This window comes from Pipistrellus kuhlii, unplaced genomic scaffold (assembly GCF_014108245.1).
Source record: "Pipistrellus kuhlii isolate mPipKuh1 unplaced genomic scaffold, mPipKuh1.p scaffold_m20_p_5, whole genome shotgun sequence".
Lineage (NCBI taxonomy): Eukaryota > Metazoa > Chordata > Mammalia > Chiroptera > Vespertilionidae > Pipistrellus > Pipistrellus kuhlii.
The window spans coordinates 39,669,643-39,696,705 of record NW_023425551.1 but is presented as its reverse complement, the minus strand read 5'-3'; the positions used below and the strand labels follow the sequence as shown (position 1 = coordinate 39,696,705).

Below are 27,063 nucleotides of genomic sequence, written 5' to 3'. Positions count from 1 at the left end.
ATGGATTCTATAAACCTTACTTTTGGAATAAAACTATAGGCAGGTAGTATTAAATTTTTTAATTATTAGTAGGTATAAAAATATGTAGTAACAACAAAACAAAACGAAACAAAAAAAAGCCTCATCCTCCATTTCTTCTTCCAAAGACTTCAGATAACCTTTAACCACTGCTGCTCTTTGTTTCAAAATGGCAAAATTGTAGTTTTAAACTTTGTATATCTATGTGTTCTGAGTACAATCATGGAGGATGGTTTTGGTAAAAAAAAAAAAAAAAAGCTTGACAAATTGACTGGATCTATATTCTCTTAGTGTTGGTATTTCAGGGGCAATCAGCATTTTCTTCATGTAGCATATGTTTAATCCACATGTGATTAAGTAATAAGACACGGCACATGGTGTGGCATAATGCTAAGTAATAAGTACAATAGATTTGAACTAGACAGGATGTAATAGGAGTAGATTCTCAGGGGCTCAATTAAGATCAGTAATGTTGTATTATCCATATTTCTATTCTTTTGGGGATAAAAGTTTTTGGGTTGTTTTAGGATTTGTAATTTGTGTAATTTCCAAGGAAGTGTCACTCTGGATCTTGAATGATATGAGAGAATAAGTGGTGGGGATGGATGCACCCAGATCCACTTTATAATGTTGATCTATTATGCATTAAACATGGACCAGCTGGTTGCTCTTTTAGGGATTTAGGTTTCCTCATCTGTAAAATGAATCTAAAAATACATAACTTGTTCTCAAATAGACTGAAAAAATAATCATGTAAAATGATTTGTCCAGTGCCTAGCACAAATCTGCTGCTTGAAAAATGTTATCTTTGTGTTTTACAAATTGCTCTACAGAGTATCTGCTTAAATACTTATTTTGAAATTTCAGTTGGCCAAGATAATTCTTAGTCCTAGTCTATTCCAATATTCTTAATCAATAACAGATTAATGATTTCTACTAGTAAAATGTAAATAAAATTTTAAATACATATATTTATGTAGACAAATACAAATACAATATATAAAATATATAGATATTTAAATATGTATATTTGACATTGACAAAACTGGTGATGGTATTGATGACTTATCCTATCTAATAAAAGGCTAATATGCAAATTGACCATCACTCCAACACACAAGATGGCTGTCCCATGTGGTCAAAGATGGCTGTCCCCATGTGGACACAAGATGACTGTCACAAGATGGCCAGCAGGTGAAGGAAATTTGGAGGTACCATGTCTGCAAGGGAGGGCAGTCGTGGGGGATCAGGGCAGCAAGGGAGAGCAGTTAGGGGTGACCAGGCTGGCAGAGGAGGGAAGTTGGAGGCGACTGGGCCTGTAGGGAAGGGCAGTTTGGGGAAACCAGGCTTGCAGGGGAGGGCAGTTAGGGGCAATCAGGTTGGCAGAGAAGCAGTAAGGCATCAATCAGGCTGTCAGGGGAATGGTTATGGGGTGGTCAGGCTGGCAGACAGAAGTGGTTAGGGGCAATCAGGAAGGCAGGCAGGCAAGCAGTTGGGAGCCAACAGTCCTTGATTGTGAGAGGGATGTCCCAGATTGGAGAGGATGCAGGCTGGATTGAGGGATCACCCCTCCCTCAGTGCATGAATTTCATGCACCAAGCCTCTAGTACCAAATAATTGAAGATATTGATTTTGTTTAGGACATTATTCCTTTACACACAGAAAACTTTTCTTCTTTTTTTTTCCTCTCTCCATCAACCTGTTATTTGAAAAGAATTACTAAATTATAATTTTTAGGTGTTTCTTTATTCTCTAATCTATCTTCCCAATGAAATGGTAATACAGAAGAAATTCAGAATTTCTCACTTTGCTCTGGAAAAGACTATGCCTATTACATACTAAATCAGAGAGTTCCTTCTTTGAATAACAGATAAGAATATATATTTTATGAGGACTGCCAAAGTGAGCGAGATTCTATTAATCAAAAGTGTTTCAAGAAACAGAAAAAAAATACATTATTAAAGACATAAAAATTAAATGCTGAAGGAGTGAACAATACACTGTTTGATTTTTATTCATTTTGACACCTGTTTTTTCCTTAGAGAACGGGACAAGCATGTATCTATTTTAAGTTTGTGTTGGTTCACAAACTCCGGAGTTCTTGGCGGGGGTGAAATCTGAAACTGGTCCCCATACATGGTGGTCAAGAAAGATCAAAGAAAGGGGAAGATCACTCTATATTGGCAAGTGGCAGTTTTAAAAAGCAAGGGAACTTACATATGAGGCTTGTTCCGAGTGACCGTAAGATGAGTAAACCTCTGCATCCCACTCACCACAATCATAAATGTTCATATAGAGAGTTAACCAAGGTGTAGTCACCTATACCATAGTCTCAGTAACACATTGCTCTCTGTGAGAATGGTGGGCAAGGTGTGCATTTCAAGGACAGACGAGGGGCCAGGAGCCTCTGATTGCCCAGATCCAGCTCCCAGGTCAGCCAGCAAACACATCCTCTCCATTACCTCCTCCAACAGTTTGATTAGTTATTATTACCAAGAGACTTTCAGAAGCCTATGAAGACATCTTACCCTTTAAAGAATCTTCTCTGTATGGTTTTCAGGCTATTACAGGAAACTGACAATCACATTTGCTAGAGTCACGGAGCAGAAGACACAATGAACATGTATATTTAACTGAGTGGTAACATATAACATATCTTATCAAGTGCCCCCAAATGCATTGATTTATTTAATCCTCCCAACAATCCTGAATTAGGTACATTTGGAAAATAAATATTAGAGAGCTCTTGACCAGGATCTACATTTGGTATGTGACAGGGTCAGAACTCAAACTGTGTCTGTCTCCAAAGTGAAAACTCTTCACCACTATCTGTGCTGCTTCCATGGACATAAAAAAGAAGTGAAGTGATAGAAAACCAGGGGAGGTTGGGGGGAGGGAGTCACTAGAATCCAAAAGCAGCTTTGCTACAGCTAAAACATTGACAAAAATTGGTTCAAAGTTAGCCTACTTTAAGAATATGGCAGTTTCTTAAATAAAATTTATTGTGAAGTACTTTTGCATGATAATATCAAGTTGTGTGTTTTTCTTTTCTCTGTAAGCCTAAATACCCAAAAGAATCCTACAAAGACTTGGAGTATCTCTGGGTGGCATTTATGAATGCAGAAACATAGCATCAAAATAGAAAAATTAATCAGCTAGATTTTGTCCACAAAAATGCCAAATGACTTATTTATTACTACTAGAGGCCCAATGCATGAAATTCATGAACAAGGGTGGGGGTGGGGAAGAGGGAGTCGGGGGGGAGGAGGTTCAGAGATTTCAAAGCCTGGCCTCCACCTTTTCACAATTCCAAACCCCTTGGGGGATGTCCAACTGCCTGCATGTCAATCCAGGACTGCTGACTCCTACCCACTGACTGGCCTGCCTGTCTGATCACCCCTAACCACTCACCTGCCTGCCTGATCGCCCCTAACCACTCTTCCTGCCTGCCTGATTGTCCCTAACTGTTCACCTGCCTGCCTGATGGTGCCTAACCACCTCTACCTCTGCCCCACTGCTGCAGCTTTGTCAGGAAGGACATCTGGAATGACATCCAGAAGGTAGTTAGGCTGCCCGGTCTGATTACCATATTATGCTTTATTATTATAGATTGTTTAATTATGTTTGGTCCCACTGGTGTGACAAAATTAGCCTTTTATTTTGGCATAAGATAAGTAAGTATTAATCAGTAAATTATAGGAAATTGGAGCCTCTAAGGCACATGTGTCAAACACAAGGCCCGTGGGCCAAATCCATCCCGCCAGGCCTTGCAATGTGGCCCGCACCGTGCTGTCATCACTGCACTCCGCTGCGTTTCCATCACAATGACAGTTTATGACTGTTCAGTAAACCATTCGGCCCAAGATTTAGGCTGGATTTTAGATTTTGGCCCCTTCTCTGATTTAGTTCGACACCCCTACTAAGGCATACTTTAGAAACACAAAGAATTTTCTCTCATTTATAACCATCTGTAGTGGGTCAAATCTAACATTACCTACTAGTAGATTAATTACATTAAATATAACTACTTTTAGGTACCATTGGAAATGTTGACTGAATAAATCCCTTTCAGTATTAGTTAGGAAACGAGTGGCCTGAAATAGCTAACATCTCCAGATTCTCAGGGGCAGCACTTGATTTCCCAACTTCCTTCAAATTCAAGCTGACCATATCTTAAATTAATGACTAGATGAATTATACCTGAGAAACTTTTTGTGTAGCTTGGAATGGTTGAGCAATGGAACTTTGTCTTCATATGACAGTTTAAATAGAGTCCAATATATCACTTCCTTTATGTGGTTAAAGCCGCCCACTCCTACCACCGACAAACAGTTCCCAGGACACTGAAAAGAATAGTCCAGAAATCTCTGCTCTAAAAATTTTTTTGTCTTATTACACAATCTCTTAATACACACATGTTTTGTTTTGATAAGCTGTGACTGTATTACTGTGCTTTATTATCTTAAAGGAAGTTGCCATTTGGTGTACTTTATAAGAAAAACATCTCTATATGATATTCCAGAAGCTTCAATTTTAGGAAAAAAAACAATAAGTGACCACCATCCCCATCAGTTGCAAGGCTGCATTTTATTAGAGACAGAGTCATGTGTATCATATGAAAGAATTTTTATTCAACTAAATTCAGTAAAGCCTATTTGTATAAATCCACACTGAAACATATGGTTAGTTGAGATGATATTATAATCACATCCCCATCACTATAGTAAGTATGCTAACCACATTGGTCTTTGGTATTAAATACACTACTGCAGTGTGTGGTCCACTACTATAGTGCTGTTGTTGGTTGTCTTCTTGATTTAATATAAACAACTCCCTAAACTCTAAGTAATCTAATCAGCCTTCTCTATTTTCTGTTTATGTCATCACTTCTGTTGCTAAAAATACAATCCACTAGTTATTGTCATAAGCATAGTCTGCTGACTACCAGCTGTTATAATAGGCTGTATCAGTTCTATTGTTACGCTTTGTTCAACCAAGTGACAGCATGAACTTGCATCTAAAACACAGTTATTGTACACAGTAGGCTAAGACATAGACTGGTTTCAGAGCATGAGCTAATAGTGCAGACATGGAATCACAGTGAATAGCTCTCTGGGCTCCAAATGACTAAGACAACTTTCCAGTTCACCCAAGAGAAGTACAGTGTAACATCATCACAGCAATGTATCTATCTGTGAGTCTTAGCTCTCATGAATGAGCGCATTTCAGAGATTGTGGTTGGTTAATCCATTTTTGAATGTTCCACACTGCTTTGCTTGTGTGAGAATAAAAGGGACCACAGATAGAACTATTGTTTTAAGAGGAATACCAATAGTGGGTATCCTGATGCATTGTGACGTCAAAGTATATAATGTCACAGAAAATAATGGATGACTTTCAACAAAGGACTATTGTGTTGAGCCATGCTAGGTACTTTGGGCCATTTGAGAAGGAAAGAATGAATTTGAATTGTCCTCTGAGGATAGTCTCCTATATGCCCTTGTAGTTATGTGGCTAACATAACATATATTTTACTATGTGCAGATTCAAGGCAATGTGTTTTTCTGTTGTTGAATAATAAACAATAACTGCAAAACTTGAAACTTACAGAGTGTTTAGAATTCACTTAAATCTTTAAGCATTTTCTTTGCTCCAAACTAATCTCTGTCTTCTCTCTCTCTCTCTCTCTCTCTCTCTCTCTCTCTCTCTCTCTCTCTCTCTCTCCCTTACACACACACACACACACACACACACAGACACACACACACACACACACACAGTGATTATATCTCCATTTGACATACAGGTTAAAATGAATGAGTCTTAGCAGTAAAAAAATGCTGGATAATATCAAAACAAACACTTTTTAACCATCAGTGTGATGTTATTAGGAGATAGGGCCTTTGAGAGGTGATTAGGCCATGAAGGTGGAACCATCATGGATGGGATAGTGTTCTTATAAAAGAGGCCCCAGAGAGCTATTTTGCTTTCTACCATTTAAGAACACTGGTATAATGAGAAAACAGCCATCTGAATCAAAAAGTGAACCCTCACCTGACACTGAATTTGCTGGCATATTGATGTTGGAGTCTCTACCTTCTAGAACACATGTGTCAAACACAAGGCCCTCGGGCCAAATCCGTCCCGCCAGGCCTTGCAATGTGGCCCGCACCGCGCTGTCATCACTGCACTCTGCTGCATTTCATCACAATGACAGTTTATGACTGTTCAGTAAACCATTCTGCCCGCGATTTAGGCTGGATTTTAGATTTTGGCCCCTTCTCTGATTGAGTTCGACACCCCTACTATAGAATGACTTTTGTGTTCATCATTTTCTTTTTCAATATAGATTTTTAAAAATTAATTAATTTTTAATCTTTACCCAAAGATATGTTTATTGATTTTAGAGAGATAAAGAAAGAGAAAGAAAGGAGAGGGAAGAACATTGATGTGAGAGAAAAACATCCATCAGTTGCCTCCCCTATAGACCTTTCCTGGGAATAGAACCTCCAACTCAGGCATGGCCCTGACCTGAACTAACCGCTTACCTTTCAGTGTAGAAGACAAGGTTCCAACCACGTCACACTGGCTAGAACCATATAGATTTATATAGATTTATATAATATTACTTACAAAAGTACCTATTAAATGTCACAAATATTTTGAAAATTTTAGAAAAGGTATTACCAAAATATAATTTCTACTATATGTGTAACTGGAGACTCAGAAAGAGAGATAAGAGCAAGTGGGATAGTGGCAATATTTAAAGATACAGTGGCTGAGAGTATTCCAAACTAATGAAGAAATTTAACCCACCAATTTAAAAAGGTCTACAGACCAAGTAAGATAAATACAAGCATCATATTTAGGCACACTCTAGTAAAAGTATTGAAAATCAAAACAAGAAGAAACTCTTAAAAACAGAGAAAAAGAAGATATACTATATTTTAAAAAATAAAAAGACTGAAGAAAAACAATGATCAGCTTTGATTCTATAGCTAAAATATCCTTCAAAGTCAAAATGAAATAAAAAATGTTTTCAGACAAAATGAAAAAACTCTATTACTAGTGTTCTATACCAAAAGAAACACTAAGGAAATAATTTAAGCCGAAGAAAATTATTTCAAATGGAAACATAAAGTTGCAAGGAAATAGACCAAAAAATTAAAAGGATACATATTGGGTAGACATAAAGAAATATTGACTAAGAAATGTTACATTAGGAAAACTTTATATGATTAGTCTACCATGTAAGCAATTTCAAAATGCTGCTCCATATTAACAATAAGCAAAAAGATGAGCAAACTGAAAAATCAACAACTTTTCTTAGATTCATCAGAGAAGAAAAGTCACAGAGCTAACTGCTGCCCTAAAAATTAAAGAGACAGACAAGTAAATGCAAAGAATCTCAACTTAATGGAGCAGGAATCAGCAAGCGAAAACCTCTGCCAGAACTAGTGCTGGGGTAAGAAAATCTGAACTGTAGTTGACAAATTACTCGAGGTTCAGTGTGCTCAAATCTGAGAGTTAAAAACTTTAAGGAGACCCAGTCATAAGGGAGCCCTCCAGCTCACGTCCTTTACCTCCATGAACTTGACAAATGCAACAAAAACCATATATGTTGTGATACAGGATGGTCATGGTGGGGAAGATTGGGTGTAGTGGGGGGATTGTGGATCTGTGGGAATCCTCTATACATTATGCTCAATTTTACTGTGAACTTAAAGCTGCCTAAAGAATAAATATTATTAATTCACACTACACTAATAAAGTTTCTGTTGGCTTCTGAGGGCTTACAGTATTCTATTTTGGACTTTGGTGGCTAGCTGTCTAAAGTAAACTACATACATATACCTAATTAACTGTTCTGTATTTGTTATATTTTCAAAAGAAAATAAAAGATGTACAAAAAAGAGAATTGGTTAACAAAAATGCAGAAAAATTAAAGAAGGGGACTAGGGAAAACCATCCAAGTTGCTTTCAAATTATTAATGTTTTATTATTGAACTTGTTTGTGGGAACTTAAGTATTACTTTTTATTATTTTCTTTAAAATATAAATATTTCATATGTACTATGTGTATTTTACAATAAAATAACAAATACTAGTATAGTTGACCCTTGAACAAACAGGTTTCAATTTCATGGTTCTACTTACATGTGGATTTTTTCAAGAAGTACTATACATTATTTTCTTTTTCTTGATTATTTTCTTAACATTTTTTCTCTATCTTACTTTATTCTAAGAATATAATAAGTATATAATACATTTAGCATACAAAATATGTGTTAACTGTTTACATTAACAAGAAGGTTTCTGGTCAATAGTGGGCTTAGTTAAGTTTTTGGGGAGTCAAAAATTATACGTGTATTTAATTCCTAAACCCCAATGTTGTTCAAGAATCAATTGCATTCTTTGTTTAAAGAATTTTATTTTATTTTTTAATGTTTTATTGATTTTATAGAAAGAAAGGGAGAGGGGCAGAGAGCAACATCAATGAGAGGGAAACGTAAGTCAGCTGCCTCCTGCATGCGCCCTACTAGGGATGTGCCCGCAACAAAGGTACATGCCCTTGACCAGACCTGAACTTGGGACTCCTCATTCCATAGGCCAATGCTTTATCCACTGAGAAAAACCTGCCAGGGATGTTTAAAGAATTTCAAATAATATTTTAAACTACTAAAGCTAATGGAAGGTTAATAAACATTAGACTGTAAATGAAGATACTTTTTTCAAAAAGTTTTATTGTAAAGCTGAACCAAAAAAGTGGAAATTTGACATGAAAGAGGAAAAAGATACAAATAGAGTTTAAAATAAGAATACTTATTTATATGTTGTTGAGAATAATCCTCTAAATAGAGCATTATGATGAAGAAAACAAACAGAAACTATAAAAAGAAGTCCCTAACTTGTCATGAATGCAAAAAGTATAAATGAAAATTGTGTTCTGACTCCCTACTTCTATGCTAGAGCAATCAAGTAATTATTTTTTAACTTATGTGTTTGTTTACTTAAATAAACTTTATTTTAAAATAAAATTTAAAAATATAAAAAAATAAGTCCTTATAAACTAGAAGACTACAGAACCAGAATTTAAAACAAAGACAGGATATACAAAGAAAATTTGTATATATTGTTGAGTATAATCCTCCAAACAGGTTATTATGATGAAGAAAACAGAAATAGAAGCTGCAAAAGAAGTCCCTGATAAAAGTAGGGAACCAGAGTTAAAAGAAAGTTTTGACCTTTAATAGAAGTAAATGTGGTTCCCTTGGCTTAAATTGAGGAGACAAGAATATAGGTCCTGATGCCAGTAGAAATGTTCTTTGGGTAAGAAAATCAGAAAGTTACTGTTGGTTGCTTCATTTTCACAATGACAATTTCCTGAGGGTTGAATTGATGTGGAGCTTTCAGAAATAAGAGGATGACATTTTTGTCTGAGAGGATATTCATAGATATAATTTTTGTCTGTACTATACTTTAAATATTCATGACTTGGGGGTTCATTCGGCAAATTACAGAACCAGGCTGACTGGTTTTCCATTTGGCAGTGAATGAGAAATAGAATTGTCAGATTGAATGAATATTTATTTTTGCATATTCAGGACAAATAGACACATACACTCAGATACACAAGAGAATTTTCTTTAAGAGTGCGGTAAAGAGTGAAGAGAATGATGAGAAAGAAAAGGCAGATATTTTTGGCAAAACTTTTAGAATTTTTATCAGAAAGGGATAAAAAAAGTAAAAGTTGTGACTGAAACAGTAAGTCTGATTAAAGGATATTTTAAAGTTTAATTTAGTTCCTGTGTTTTATTAAGATGGTGGTGTGGGGTGAACTGTGTCTCCCCCACTCCCCAAATCCACCCTCCCCCTTGAAAAAAAAAAAAAAGATATGTAGGAAATTCTAACTCCAATACTTTAGAATATGGCCTTATTTAGAACTAAGATTATTGTAGATGTAATTAGTTAAGATGCCTCTAATCCAATATGACTGGCCTCTTTATAAGAGAATGGCCATGTGAAAAGACACACATAGGGAGAAAGTGATGTGACCATGAAGGTAATTGATTGGATTTGTGAGCTGCAAGCCAAGGAACTCCAAAATTGCCAGCAAACTATTAGAAGCGAAGGAAGAGGCAAGGAAGGTTTTCCCTACAGATATCAGAAGGAACAAGGCTCATGGACACCTTGATTTAGGGCTTCTGGCCTCCGGAACTGTGAGACCATACATTTCTGTTGTCTAAGCCACTCTATCTGTGGTACAGTAAGTAGTTCTAGGAAATGAATATCAATGGGATACTCGTTTAAATGCTGGAAGCGGGTCACCAGGAAGTGAAACGGTGGAGACAGATACTGAAGGAGCTACTGGTGGAGTACCGGTAAGTTTCTGGAGGAGAAGGTGGGGAAGGCTAACGCTAACTCCAAGAATGGCCTTAGGAGAAAAGACACTTTGTGAATTTAATGGAAGGAAAGAAGGAAAGTGAGGTAGTTCCTCTCTGTGATTCTCACTTTCTCTAACACTTATGAGGAGAATTCATCTCTGATTATGAGCAGGCCCCTGATTTTATAGGAGACGAGAGAAGAAAATCTGAAATAGCTTCTGGGGAGAATGAGAGAAAGCTAACTGAGGCTCTACAAGACTCTGAGTCTCCCCATTCAGAGTAAAGCACTAGTAAATTTGCAATTTGGTTTGGTTTCAAGCCAATACAAACTTGTACTTTTTTTTAATCTGATTTACTTTAAAAGAACAATTTGGCAATACACATTTCATTACATTTAAAACCAGTAATAGATATTTATGTGTTTTTGTCTTTTCTTGTCATCTAAGAAAACCATTCATTCATTCTAATGATTGTACTCACATTGTTGATGTTCTAGATTTGTGTATCATCAGTACCAAATGTGAATTAAAGCTAGATGAACAAACTAGGCAGAATTCCAATTGTATCTATAAAATTGACTAGCCCTTGAGTTTATTTTAATATATGTGGTCATTCATTAAGTAAATGGCATATTAATATTTTATGGTTTAGTGTGTATGTAGAAACAGAATTGTTTATTAGCATATTTAACAATTTATTTTTCTAATTTTTTCTTTATTGATTAAGGTATTACATATGTGTTTTTATACCCCCCGACCTGCCATTCATGCCCTCACCCCCCTGGTGTTTGTGTCCATTGTGTTAGGCTCATATGCACACATACAAATCCTTTGGTTTATCTGTCTCCCTTACCCCCACCTTCCCAATATAGTTAAAAGCATCCAGTTAACAAAAATATGTAATGACAAGCCAATATGGAATTTTGAGAGGTCTCTTATTGGTTTTTTGAGACACAGGTTTAGGATTATATTTAATTTCCATCACTCTGATCCACATCAATAAATACATGTTTAATTAGCTTATGTCTGGGAAATATAAAAAAGAGACTCCATTCATTCAGAGAAAAAACAGAGCTCAGCATAATGCAAAATATAAACATTTAAAATAAAAGGGGTAACTAACCACTAGGAAAAGCATATAATGATAAACAGTAAATTAAGCCCTCATCATTATTATTTTTTTAGAAAGACATTTTCTTTTTCTTTTCATATATATATATATATATATATATATATATATTGATTTTTTACAGAGAGGAAGAGAGAGGGATAGAGAGTTAGAAACATTAATGAGAGAGAATCATTGATCAGCTGCCTCTTGCACACCCCGTACTGGGGATGTGCCCGCAACTAAGGTGCATGCCCTTGACCTGAACGAAACCTGGGACCTTTCAGTCCACAGGCTTAAGCTCTATTCAGTAAGCCAAACCGGTTCAGCAAGCCCACATTATTTTTGACGAAGTTACTAGTTCACCAGTTGAAAGTAATAGATGCTTGAAATAAAGATACAATCAAGTTGATTAAAATGATTAACTAATATGATGCTGTGTTGGCACTGCAAATATATAAAATGCTGCAGAAAAAAAAACAAAAACAAAAAACAAAATCTTTATTTTCTAAAGGTCAGCCTCATTCATATTCATATTCTCCAATTCCCTTCTCAAATCTCTTTCTCCCTGAGTAATGAGGTTATATAACTGCGAGGCACAGGCTATGCAACTCTCATTCACGCTTGGAATCCCACTCTACCAGTCACTAGCTTTGTGACCTTGGACTAGTTACTTTTTCTCCATTTCATAAATTTTTCTTATCTGGCAAATGGACCTTATACCATTGCTGTGAGTATTAAATAAATTAATAATTAAAAGCATTTAGAGCAGATCCTGGTACAAATGAAGACCTAGATAAATATTTGAAATAATTGTGCTATATATGCTGTCTCAGGTAATAAAATCACATGTACTCAGTTGCAGGAACTAAAAATCTGTCAGCTTTAAGTCCCACCTTCTCATCAAATATATGTCTTAAATAATTTGTGAACATATTCCTTGGCCTACTTTGCAATGTTCTAGCTTTAGATTGTCTTCAGTCTCTAACCTGGACAATTTGAAACTCTAACTCTAATTCAAATCCTACTGTTTCCACATCTCTTGCTCTACCTTCTCCCCTTCACACTCCCAAAGTCCCCCATATCCAAATTTAATTATGTTTCTTCTTTTCTTAAAAGACAAAAATAACTTTCAAGATAAAATCAAAATTCAACATCATTTCACAACAATTACAGTATAAAAGGTCACTGTTTTCTGAACCTGCTCCTCTATTTCATACCTCATTTGTTCTGCACTACTCTCCCTCCATCTTCCATTCCTTTCCCTTTCTTCTCTACTTAATTATGTTCTCCTTCCTTTCCCACCGTGCTTAAGTCACTCTTCCTCTTTGACCTTTTGACAGAATTATTCTTTAATAACAACAAGAGCAGCAATAACAGTAGCTGATGTTAATTTATAATTATGTGTCTTTCACTATTACAGAGACAGATGTTACCTCATTTACTCCTCAAAATAATCTCATTATGTAGATACTGCTATCAAAGTCATTAAATATGAGAACTGTGCAGGAGAGTTTGATCCTTGTCCAAGGCCACTTGGCAGGTGATATATAGAGCACACTTTGTTGAAAGTATTACAAATGTCCTCTTTTACTTCCCATTGATTCCCCCCCCCCCTCCTCACTCCTGTTCCCCTGTTCCCTCCCCAGGCCTTCACCTCACTATTGACTGTGTCCATGGGTTAATGATACCTTATCTAATAAGAGAGTAATATGCAAATTAACAGTCACTCCACAACAAAATGGCAGTACCCATAGCCACAAGATGGCTGCACCCAGTCCTTTCAGGCCCACTGGAGTCCCCCAGTCCCAGGAAGGGCTGACGCTGAGAGCCGGCAGCATAAGCAGCTGCCTCCTTGCACACACCCCACTAGATATGTGCCCCCAACCAAGGGCCCTCCTGACCCTTAATAAAAAACAAAAGCAAATTCACTCCCCATGGAGTGATCCCCCTCACACACACCTGGAACCTTGGTTCTTAGCCTTGGAAGCTCCTACACCCCCACAGAGAGATCCCCTTCCAGCAGCAGCCTGGGGTGTCAGCCTGGCAGGTGACTGCATCCCAAAGGAGCGATCTCCCCCACACACACCTATAGTCTCAGGGTCTCGCTTCAGAAGCGCCTGCGACTGGGCAAGTGATCCTGCCCCACTGGCAGCCTAGGGGAGTCCGCCTAGGAACTTCCCTTGCCCCCAGTGGAGTGACTAGAGATTGAAGGGGGGCGTATCTGGGTGACGCTGCCCAGACACATCTCCCATTGGGTAGAAACTTCTGATCAGGTTAGGGAGGTAAATGGGTTTTGCTTCAAATCTTTACAAACTGCAAAGGAAATGTCTGAAGCAGGGTTTCACATAGGAAGTAACTTACAACTAATTTCTGAAGGCAAACTGCGACATTGCAGTTACATTACTGGAGAGTACCGCTGAGGTCTGGAGGTTGGCTCTGCAATGGTGGTGGTGGGCACTCCCTGCCCTGGTTCCTCAGCGCCTTGGGCAGGGCTTGACCCCACTCAGGAAGGCCTTTCCCCCTACAGTTTTCACCAAGGCAGGGAGGTTTTGTAGACATGAATAAAGAAGTGCCCACACGTGAGTATTGAAGATGCCAGGTGGCAGAAATGACAAATAAACTGGAAAAAGAACAAAATCAGAAACACCACCGATCCCAACATAGATCATCTTTTTCTTCAGATGACGGTGTGTTTCCCTCTACTTCGTCTTTTGGAAGCAAGACAGATTCAGGTACTGACAATTCTATCAACGGAAAAGTTAAGTGAAAGAGAAGACAAAAAAGGAATGAAAGGAGAAAAGGAAGAATAGACAAAAGATGGAACATCAAGAGAGAAAAAAGAGAAGGAAAAAAGAAAGAAACAACCACATGATAGATTTCACCTTTCCAAGGTCTCATGAAATTCCTGTTTAAGGAGTTTATTTTATGACACTTTAGGTTTGGGTTTACATTTTTACTGGTTTGTCAAGACCATGACAGGTACACTGTCCAATATGTTTTTTAAAAATATATATTTTATTGATTATTTTACAGAGAGGAAGGGGAAGGGATAGAGAGTTAGAAACATCTATGAGAGAGAAACATCAATCAGCTGACTTCTTGCACACTCCCCACTAGATATGTTCCCCCAACCAAGGTACATGTTGTTGACCAGAATTGAACCTGGGACCCTTGAGTCTGCAGGCTGACGCTCCATCTACTGAGCCAAACCAGTTAGAGCCGTCCAATATGTTAAAGAAAAACAAAAACAAAAAACCCTATCTAATAAAGATGGAATATGCAGGGGAGGGCATTTGGGGGTGACAGGGCTGTCAGGGGAGGGCAGTTGGAGATAATCAGGCCAGCAGGGGAGCAGTTACCAGTAGGTCAGGCTGGCAGGGGAGTGGTTAGGGAATGATCAGGCTGGCAGGCAGAAGCAGTTAGCGGCAATGAGGCAGGTAGGTGAGCAGTTGGGAGCCAGCAGTCCAGATTGTGAAAAGGATGTCTGACTGCCTCAGGGATTAGGCCTAAACAGGCAGTCAGACGTCACCCAAGGGGTCCCAGATTGGAGAGGGTGTAGGTTGGGCTGAGGGACAACCCCCCCCCCCCCCCCCGCCATAGTGCACCAATTTCGTACACTGGGCCTCTAGTATGTATATGAGTTCTTTGTTTGATCTCTTCCTTCCTGACACCCCATTTCTCTCTGAGAATTCTCAGAATGTTTTGAGAGCCAAAGCTACTAGTGCCACTTTCTAATTTTAATACCCAAACATAGCACATTATATTATCAGAAAAATTTACATTTGTCTCTTCAAAAATAGTTACTTCTCACAGATACTAGGATGGTGAAGGCATGTGTGGGTGGGCAGAGGTGGTCAGGGGAAAAAAGGAGACATATAATACTTTAAACAATAAGTAATTTTTAAAAAGTGACTTTTCGTATTGGTGCCTTCATTGTCTAATTCAATACCAGTAACACAGAATGCACAATCTATAATAATCTATAATAATAAGAGCATAATATGCTAATTAGACGATCTTCTGGATGAAGCCAAGGCTGTGAGAGAAGCCCCAGTCCCGGGTGCCTGCCAGTGGCCATAGGCAAGCCTGGGTCCTGGATGCCAGAGGGAAGCCAGTGCCAGCAGCTGGGGGAAGGAAGGCCTACTCTTTCACAAATTTCATGCATTGGGCCTCTAGTAATTAATTAAAAAAAAAAAAAAAGTCAATGAATGAACGAGAACAGATGGAATGAATAGCCAGCTTTCAATAGATTGCCTTTCCGCCGAAACCAATTTGGCTCAGTGGATAGAGTGTCGGCCTGCGGACAGAAAAGTCCCGGGTTTGATTCGGGTCAAAGGCATGTACATTGGTTGCGGGCACATCCCCGGTAGGGGGCATGCAGGATGCAGCTGGTCGATGATTCTCTCTCATTGACGTTCCTAGCTCTCTATCTCTCTCCCTTTCTGTCTGTAAAAATTCAATAAAATATATATATTTTTAAAAATAGATTACCTTTCCTACTCCGTGGATATACTAGTATATTATATAAATAGTATTATTTTATTAATAGCTATATTGAATTAAAACTGTTATATAAAAATGAACATATTTAATGCATAAATATGATGGGCTTGAACATATGCATACTCATGCAAAATTGTCATGACAATCAAGCTAATAATTTCAACCTTAGAAAAGGAAAAGCATAAGGGAAATAAAATAACAATTCAAGTTGCTACTACAACTAAATTAATATTTGTCCAGGTCTATATAATCACAAGTAAATGAGATCATAAAAGAACTTGCCTTGATTTACCAGTTTTTCAAGTCCTGAAAGCACTAACTTTAGTGCTCATGCATACTTCTAAGATAACCTTTCATCAAACTGGGCCTTTTGAATCCTAAAGGTCAAATCTCTTTTTCCAAGGTTGTTAGATATAGCCATTGCAATTTAAAAAAATCAGTGTCAGTGAAATTGGTTTAATATTACAAGGTCAAGAATGTACTCACAAAATATGTACATATTTTGTCCTGTCAACAGAGTATAGCTTGAGTACAATTTCCAAATCATGGGGGCAGCACACAGTGGGCCCATTCAGCTGAGATACATGGTTTGATTCTTGCCTAGATTTCTGGAATATATTTCTCCAAGGTCAATGACAGCAGAACATTAGCTGTTCTTTAAAAAATTAGATTTATTGTTGCAATATGCATCTTTCTTTATTGAGTCTCTGATTTTCTGGAGGTTTCCAAACTTTATATGTTTATATATGTCTGGGTTTTTTGTGTTTTTTTTTTAATGACTACATGAAATTAAAATCATAACATGAGTTTTCACTAACATTTATTTATTTTTTTCCTAGCCTTATTTTTAGAAAGGATAATAGAAAGTCTTCTGTAGGTTTTATATCTTAGCTTGAACTGAGGTACATTTGTGTTTAACTTCCAAATTTTAAAAAATACAGGAATTTTAACTTACCTATTTGTCATTAACTTCTAATTTAATTACATTGCATCAAAAAATATATTCTGTGCAATATTAATTTTGAATAAAATTTTAATGTGAAAAAATCCATAAAATAATTTTCTATAAAACTCCAATTTTAGAAAGTCATAAAAAATAACTGAGAACTTAAACAATGATTCAGCTACAAGGACTTTCTGCAAATTATTATTTCTAAACACAAAAATTTTAGGAAATATATAGTTACATGAGTTATGAGAAAAAGCACAAAATATTGATAGACCATTCTGTGCTTGTTAATGGTTCAAAGAATTTAATGACATGGAAAGATGTTTTTAACCTAAATAAAAATACATTATAAAACAGTACATTTAGCATTTCTAGTTTTATATATATATCTGAAAATAAAACTCTGAAATATTGTTATTTCATGGTAAGGTTGGGCATAATCTTTATTTATTATACTTAGCTGTATTTCTAAAGTTTCTAATATCTATTAGTTTTTAAAATATTTTTAAAGATTTATAATAATGTAAACTATACACAGAATGGAAAGCTTAAAGTCCTGTTTGATTTTGTTTGCCCTGAATATTTAGGACAAAGTTAATGCAAATAGAAATGTTTGATTTTCCCTGATGTGGAACAGTTGAAACTTTTGATTAAAAATAACAGGGTTTCTCATATATTTTAAACATAACACACACATATAGGTAAAATGTCTAATGCTGCATTAAAGTTTTTTTTAAATGGCCATATATACCTAGCCTGGACTATCCTAATTGAATCAGAAATTTAGGTTACAATTAGATTTGCTTCAATAGTATCTAAAATCCTTAAAATTAAGTTAGACTTTCATTACTAACTGACATTCTCTAGCCAACATAAACTGATGTTACATCATAAAGTCTTAGTATAACAATGAAAAATTTTCAAAAATTTCTGTGGAAGTTATATTGGTGTGGGATTACAATGCAATTTTTTATGACATCTGTTTTAATCCTGATTAATCTCTGTGTGTGTGTCTGTGTGTGTGCGCCTCATTACTCTTCTATAGACTGGATGTATTTAAAAATTATTATTCAATTAAATTATTTTATTTTTAACTTGATGAAATTTAAAATAAAGGAAAGAAAGTATACTTATTTACTTGCCAATCAGTCTCCATAGCAAAATGTATACATATGTTGTTCTAAATTGAAAAAAGGAGACATATGTACTACCATTTGTAATACTTTAAATAATAAAAAAGGTACAAAAATAAACATTTGACCCACAATAAAATGATTGATAATATTCTAAATAAAACAGGACTTTGAACTGTAAGATTAATAAATTTTTAAAAACTCAGTTTTTAAAAAATGTAAGATAAAATGATAACTTAGGCTGAAACCGGTTTGGCTCAATGGATAGAGTGTCAGCTTGGGGACTGAAAGGTCCCGGGTTCGATTCTGGTCAAGGCCATGTAACTTGGTTGCGGGCATATCCCCAGTAGGGGGTGTGCAAGAGGCAGCTGATCAATGACTCTCTCTCATCGATGTTTCTAACTCTCTATCTCTCTCCCTTCCTCTCTGTACAAAATCAATAAAAAATATATTAAAATAAAATGATAACTTAGATGTGGAGAAATAAGGTATCCTTATAAGCTCTTGTTTGAGGTTATATCCTATCTAGAGTAAATAAATAATAGCAATTTTTGCAATGGAATGCTATGATTTATTGATGCAAGAATATATTTCAGATTTATTATTACTACTAAGTACCATATGCAAAATGACCATGTGACCTGGCTTTTACAAATGTGTGTATACGTATGTATAACCATGGATACATAGATAGTTATCAGATGATTCTGAATAATGGAAGCATTGGTGATTTGCTTTCTCCTCTTTATTAATCTGCATTTGAATTAATTTTGCTATAATCCATAATAATAAAAGTGTAATGTGCTAATTAGACCCGATGTTCTTCTGGACATCCTTCCTTCCAGACAAAGTCGTAGTGGGCAGGGGCTGTGGCAGAGGCAGCAGATGCCCCCAGCCACAGCAACAATGGGCGGGGGCCAGGGCCAGGGCATGAGTTTCATGCATCAGGCCTCTAGTAGAAGATATTTTTCCATAAACTATCAGCCTAATTACATGACAGTTTCATGCTGGAAAAAAAGAATCCCTGATTTTCCCTTATATATACCGTAAATACCACTGTAAGCAAACAGGTAAAGCAAAATATTTAGACCCAATTATAATTTTCTATTATTAATTGTATACTTAAAATTGACTTTAAGACTACAAGTGTCAAGTATTTATCTGTTTTATTTAGAGAGGCCACAAATAAGCCTGTGTTGTTTAATATTATTTTGGTAAAATAGTCAGTGCAATAGGCAAATAAATATAAAAACATATAAATATTAGAATGAAAATATATATATAGATATATATATATATAGATATATCATTGTTGCAGATATAATTGCTTATCTAGAATGCATATAGACATAAACTGAAAAAATCTTGGAACTTACAATAGAGTTCAATAGATGGCTAGCTACATATACAATAAAAATAGCTGTTTAAATAACTAGTAAGAAACAAACATAACATCCAAAACAGGTATTCCAGTACTCAGTGATTCTATGAGCTATCTGATATTTTTTAAAATTTGATTTTCACTTAAAATCTTGATATTTGACATCATTGTTGAAAACTAAAATTTTTTGACAAATTTAAGGGAGCAATATTACATAGATAGATGATGATAGATAGGTAGGTAGATAGTTCTATCTAAAAGGACATTGATATAAATATACAAATATTGATAGTGCATATACTCTGGATCATATATTGGGGTGATTTTCACCTCATTGAAAATATTAGTCCACCCAGACATTTTATTTACTATATCCACAATTAAGTAGCAAATAGTACCAAAAGTAGAATAATCCCTGTGGCAAATAGTTAGCTGTCCACCAAAACACATACATGCTACAGTTCTGAGCTTCCCTTGCAAAATTGGATGTGGACACATGATTGTTTTAATACATCATTTATCTGGAAAAGTATGTGCATCACTTCCAAGATTGGCCCATATAAACCTCTCATGAGTAATCATCCAGGTTTTTTAATCCCGCTTCTGACTGATGGCCATACCTCTGTTGACCTTGGAATCTTCATTATAAGATGGCCAGCAGCTATCAGTCTTTCCTGGCTGTCTGCATAGAGAAAGGTCAGCTATTGACCTGAATAACAGCCTGACATTATTAGATGAGAAAAAAGAAATTCTTTTTTTTAAAGGCACTGAAATTTTGGTGACTGTTAGGTTAGCCTACTCACTAATACAGTCTCTGCTTCTCCCATCATCAACCTTCCCTCTGACCTTCATCTTTTCAAATTAGGATTATTCAGTAGAGTTACTTTAGGCCTTTTCTTTTCCAAAAACCCCTGCCTTTAATGCCTGAAGATGTATTTCTAAAAATGTCTCACTTATAATATTGATAAAAGAAACTTCCAAATTTATAGAGTAATGTTCATACTTTCTCTCAACTTCAAAGCTAAAATTATTTTTTATATTCTTACTTTTTTATGTTGACTTTCTTTTTGTCTAATGAATGAAGACTGAATGCCTGTTTTTTATATTGACATATTTTACTAAAACTTTAATTTGGAATTATTTCTTCTTTTTTTCTACTATTCTTTAAATTTTCAGTAACAACTGTGAATTACTTAGCGATTTTTAAAATATATATATTTTGTTGATTTTTTACAGAGAAGAAGGGAGAGGGACAGAAAGTCAGAAACATTGATGAGAGAGAAACATCAACCAGCTGCCCCCTGCACATCCCCCACTGGGGATGTGCCCACAACCAAGGTACATGCCCTTGACCTGAATAGAACCTGGGACCTTTCAGTCCGCAGGCTGACACTCTATCCTCTGAACCAAACCAGTTCTGGCTATTTAGCAATTTTTGTTGAAAGGAGGAACTTGTTAAAGTAGATATTTCTCCTACCATTCACTCATATTTTAAATTCAATTAAATTCAAATTCAGGTAAAGATAAACATCCCTGTCATTCCCAACCTGGGTTTTTCTGTTTCAGAAAAATCATGCACACAGGCCTGTCATAGTCCCAGACCTTGAAAATACAACAGGCTCCAAGAGGATGCTCTCCTTTCTAATATTCACCTTCAGGTCTCTAATATCATCCAGATTGGGAACTGAAAAGCTATGTCCTACTTCAAAGCATTTTGTATATGACACTACTAAAGCTATCTTCCTGCCAGACTTCCAACTCTAATTTTCAAATATCCCTAGATCATTCATTGTCTCTCCAACTCTACTTTTGCCTGCTCTGTGAACATTCCATGATTCCTCAAACAGATATACTCAATATCTCCATTTATCCAATTTTACTTAACAATTCTCTAAGGTGCTCTCCAGAACAAGTTTTAACACAGCAATCTTAATCTGCTCCTTAAATTGCAAACTCCTTGAGGTTAGGACGGTGTCTCATTTTTCTTTATATTCTCTATACTTTTAACACAATAGAATATTGAACCTATAAATAAGTTCATTTAATTAAATTAAGCAAATATCCAACTTTAGTCATTATTTCTGTTTCTAACTTGCCACTGAAAACCTGTTTCCATCACAATTCTAGGTAACAGGATCACTCTCTTCTAAGAATAAGATAATAATACTGTGGTGGCAAGAATATCAAACTTCTGGAAGGAATAAATGGAAAGAAAGTGGTGGGATTTTTTTGTTGTTGTTGTTGTTTTAATCACTAATAGGACTACATTTAAAACAAAGAAACTTGAACAGCAGTTCTGGTGACACAAAGTCTGGATATTTATATTTTAGCTGTATATTGATTAGTAGGATTAATAAACTAGTTTTTCAAACATTATGTCATTGGGAAATACATTCCAAGCTTCAACTACCTGACTGAAATTGTATTTTTGGAATAAAATACATTCCTAGTAACAAACTTATAATAATAAAAAATAACTGGCACTGTCAACAGCACAACTCACAATCAATCCTGGAAGTGTATTCTTTTCATTTCTCAGTTTAGTTGATACACAAAGCTATATACAATGATAGATCTTTTTCAAATGTTATGATCCATCTTGAGTAGAAGGTTTTGTAGTGCTGTCAGGTATAAGAGTTATGTATATGGCACAAATGTTTGTCATATCACAGAAAGCTTCAACTTAGGAAGGAGTATATAACTTTCCCTGCTTTGTGTATTCCCATTGAGTTGCCATGTTTCATGTTTCAACAGTAAATGTAATTGAAAAGGCAGAGCAATATAAAGATAACAGCAAAAATTCAGAAATATTATTTCATAATATGGAATTCATTAGTCTACAATTTCCACCATAGGCTTAAAAATTAGAGAAAACATTTGCAGTGCATTTTTAATATTTATCATTAAATTTACTCCAACGGATGAATTTTCCCATTGCACAAATCTAGAAGGAATTTGCTTTCAAGAACTGCAACCAAATATGCGATTTAATAAAATATTCTTCCATAAAAAGAATGAAGTTCTGATATATAATACAACATGGATGGAACTTGAAAACATTATGCAAAATGCACTAGACCAGACCAAAAAAAAAGGACAAATATTGTGTGATTCCACTTGCATAAAATATCCAAAAGAGGCAACTTAATAGAAAAAGAAAAAAGGTTAGAAGTGACCAGAAGCTGTGGAGATGAGGGAATGGGGAGTTAGTTACTGCTTAATGATTAAGTTACTGCTTAATGATTAAGAGTTTCTATTTGAGTTGATGAAAAAGTTGAAAATAGATAGTGATGATGCTTCTACAACATTGTGAATATAATTAATGCCACTGAATTGCGCACTTAAAAATGTTGAAAATGGCAAATTTTAGGTTAGTACATATTTTACCACAAGAGATACTGTGAAGAAATTTAAATCCATGGTCTGTGACAAGGCCAAAAGTCAGGAAAGGATACAAATGACTTTGGAACAGAAAGGGTCAGAAATTCTTTTCCCACTGCATTCTGTTCAAAGTATCTCTCCCAACCCCCCAAATAAGGTGAGCGCCATAGTGTAAGGGAGAAAAACTGACATCCAAAACAGGGCAACTGAGTTCAGGAGGAAACAAAGACTGTGGCTTGCTTCCAGGGACGGGAGAAGATTTATGAAGAAGGCGAAATCCATCAGTGGTCCATGAATTATCTTCCTCATCGTCCTCTTCTCCCTCCTCCTCATCAACGTCATCTTTCTCTTCTTCATCCTCCTCCCATCTTCATCAATATCTTCAAAACCTTCATCATCATCATCATCATCATCATCATTATCATATTTTTCTCCTTCCCTTCTTCATTATCCAAGTCAGGAACCAATTAGTGCTGTAATGGATTTGGCAAATATCATCTTTGATGACTTGTCCTAACTTATCTGTACCTGCATCAAGAAAGCTCTCTGGTTCCTCATGCTGTCCCTTCCTGCTGGCTTTATTCTGCACTGGCCTTGAATGTTTTGTCAAATCCTTTCCAGATTTCCCGTGGAGCTTGAAAAAGGATTGCCATTCTCATTCACATGTAATTCGTTGGACAGACTTTATGTTCAGAGTAAGGATTTTCATAAAGATAAAAATCTATTCTGTAAAAGGATTTAATATCTTCAGATCTTGTAATTTCAACTCTTTTCAAATAGTGCAATGCCTCTTCATCCTCTTCTCCAACTATTGTAGTCACTTGTGGATGACTGACAAAGGTTACTAGTATTATACCAAAATTTGGGTTGGGTAATCAATTATCCTCTTCTGAAAAAAAAAAAAAGGTTTATTTCTGTCCTACTTTATAAATATCCTCACATGCCTGTTCATCAAGTCCGTCTATTTCACTTTGTACTCTCTCAACATGTTTAACTTGTTTCTGTTACTACAAGGAACAAAAGAACTTACACTAGAGACAATTATTCTGCGTGAGAACCACAGATTGTTATCCTACTTTCTGTACCTAGAGAAGCAGTAGAAAGGTCTTTTATAGAGATGCCTTCTGAAGTTTTAAATAAAGAGGCCACTGACAAATTGGGCAAGATTGCAGGATATTAAATGTTTCACCATGTTTTTCTAGTCTAATTCCAATAGTTTCCTTTAAGCCTTCTTTTTTTATTTCAAGTTCCTCTTCCTAGTCTAAGCTTCCTGAAGAAAATTCAACAAAAAGCAGAAAGGGTTTACTCCTTACCTCAAAGAAATGAAATCTGCCAGTGTTTGGGTATTTTCTGTGTTAAAATCCCATCCAAGCACACCCAACTATCATTCTCAGAGGCATTTCTAAGTGTAATAATGTGATATAATTACATGATATTAACATTCATTCAAATGCAAACAGGTACTGTGGTGGAGACTTGCTGATGCTTCTGTTACAAGATTCCAGGGCAGGAGAAATAGGGACATTGAAGCAGGAAAAGTAGAATAAGGTCAAACACTGTGAGTAATTTGCAGCTGGCCTGCAAATAATAAACCACTATCGTCCCCAGCCAAGGACACTCTAAGAGCAAACATTTAAAGACTTCCTTAATTAGAGAATGCAGAAAGGGAGGGGGGAAAGGAGAAAGGAAAAAAAAAAGAAGAGCAATTTTACTGTCTTACAGAGAAGCCAAAACTCTTGGGAAGACCACAATAAGAAAACTCTGAAATTTAATCCGTATAGAGATACTCAGCAACAGAAGCTTGAAACCTATAGACAGGAGGGTGTGTTACTCCTCGAATTTGCTCCAGACATTTTGCTTTTCCGGGATTAGCCAGAAAAGCCAATATAATGAGGAATATAATTTCCTCATTAATGAGGAATATAATTTCCTCATTCTATTCCATGCCAGAGGAAATAAAAATCTATTTGCTTTTTCAAAAACAGTATGTGCTTTAATTGATCCAGTTGGAACAATTGCCCTAAAAGATAAATTCATGACCCAGATATTAGGAGGAAACTGTAGAAATCAGGAATGGACCAGCCATCCCAATGGAAGAGCTGTTAAAAGCAAGCTCCTTGGCATTTCACAACAGGGATTGCTTGAGAGGAAGAAGAGAGGTCTTTAGAAAAGGAGAAACACGAGGAAAGACAGGCCCAGCGTATTGCTGCCTTGCAGGGGCAGAAGCTGATGATGCTACAGAGAGGGGAACCTAAAAGTACTCCTACTAGCACTGACTGTAAAAGCAGGCAGCCCGGATCCTGGCAGAAGGACTGCCCTAAGGGGGGGGGGGGGGGGGGCGCCTCAAAAATTCTGACCCTTCTGCTACAAGTCTGGTCACTGGGAGAGTGAGTGTCTCAAGGACCAGAGGGCCCTGGACCAGAACCTGGCCACACCATGGCCTTACACTGAGGACCCCTGTGCTCCAGCAGGCTCCCACAGCATCACTGAGGGGATGGGGCCAAGGGTAAGTAACCCTTGAAGTGTCAGGAAGGTCCCTTCGTGTTCTTTTAGATACCAGAGCCGCCTTCTTTGCGCTAACAACTTCCTGCTGAGGATCTCTCTCTTCTGTCAGCAGCACTGTACAGGTGGATAGAAAACCCAAGGCAAAGTGCTTTACACCATTTGCATTGCCTGAGGGGAGCAGCTACTTCTGTGCACCAATTCCTACTTATGACAGAATGTTGCACCCCATTGTTAGGGAGAGATATTCTGAACAGTCAGAACCTTAGTGATTTTTCCCCCCCAACAAGCACCAAGAGTCCCATTCCAATTATGACTTTACTTATAAAAAGAGGGGTAGCTGAAATAGATATAGATATAAACCAGGTGCTTAACCTCCACGTCTGGGCCACGGGAATTCCAGGACGAGCCCATAGAGCAAAACTAGCCATGATCCGGTTAAAGGACCCAAAGAGATTTCCAAACAAGCGGCAATAGTGTACAAACCTACGAAGCAAGGGAAGGCCTGCAAAAGGTTATTACAACATTCCTTGGTCATGGAGGCCCTGACTCAAGCTCCTGCTTTGAGTCTGCCAAACTCTGGAAAACCTTTTATAATATCCCTGGGACAAGACGTTAATCCATACACCTCCCATCAAATGGGGCCTTTATGAAAAACCAAAGGGCCCCATTGGCTTACCAATAATCGCATTCTACGATATCAGGTCACCCTAAATTGAAAATCCTCAAGTAAAAATAGAAAACTGTACTGTTCTGAATTCAGCCACCCCAATGCCTATATACAATTAAAAAATAGAACACAACTGTTGTGAAGTCATAGATCAGGTCTGCGAGCAGATCAGATCTCAAAGACCAACCTCTTCTAAATCGAGATGAGGATTGGTTTTCAGATGAAGTAGTTTTATACAAGAAGGAACATGTTATGTAGGATGTGCCATAGTATCCTTACATGAAGTAATAGAGGCCCAAGCTTTACCACCCAGAACATCAGCTCAGTTGGTAGAACTATGGGCTTTGGAATTAGGGAAATAAAAAAGACTAAATACATACCCTGACTCTAAATATGCATTCTTAATACTGCATGACCAAGCAGCTATTTGGAAAGAAAGGGGATATTTAAATGCAAAAAAAAAAAAAAAAAAAAAAAAAAAAAAAAAAGCCTAATAAACTATGAAAAAATACAATATATCTTACAGCTCCTTGAAGCAATACAATTGCCCAAGGAAATAACAGTAATACACAGTCGGGAGCACCAGAGGGGCACGAATGAAATTGCAATACCGTGTTTCCCTGAAAATAAGACATCCTCCGAAAATAAGACCTACTTACAGGTTTCCTTCTGAGTGAAATATAAGGCATCCCCTGAAAATAAGGCTCCCCCCTAGGCTAAACATGAGAGATTTGGTCCACTGATTCTGAAAGAAATGGAGTCACAAGAAATTCACCAGGAAATTCAGGAATTGGATTGTTATGATGATGTTCCAGAAAATGATGACATGATTGTCATTGAATAAATGAGTAAATTCTTGATACTGTAGGATTCACAGTTTGTCTGGTTTGTGTTGACAACTACCCTATTACCTTACCGTATACAGGTAATAAATTTCCTTTATTTTTATTTAACAATAAATGGGTACCGTATTCTTCTTCATGGAAAAATAAGACCTACCCTGAAAATAAGACCTAGCACATCTTTGGGAG

The 27,063-nt window shown here is 36.5% G+C and overlaps 1 pseudogene; it reads right to left on the bottom strand.

The window, feature by feature from the left end:
- Positions 1-22,957: 22,957 nt before the first annotated feature.
- Positions 22,958-26,053, bottom strand: LOC118705580 (annotated as a pseudogene).
- Between the last annotated feature and the right edge of the window lie 1,010 nt (positions 26,054-27,063).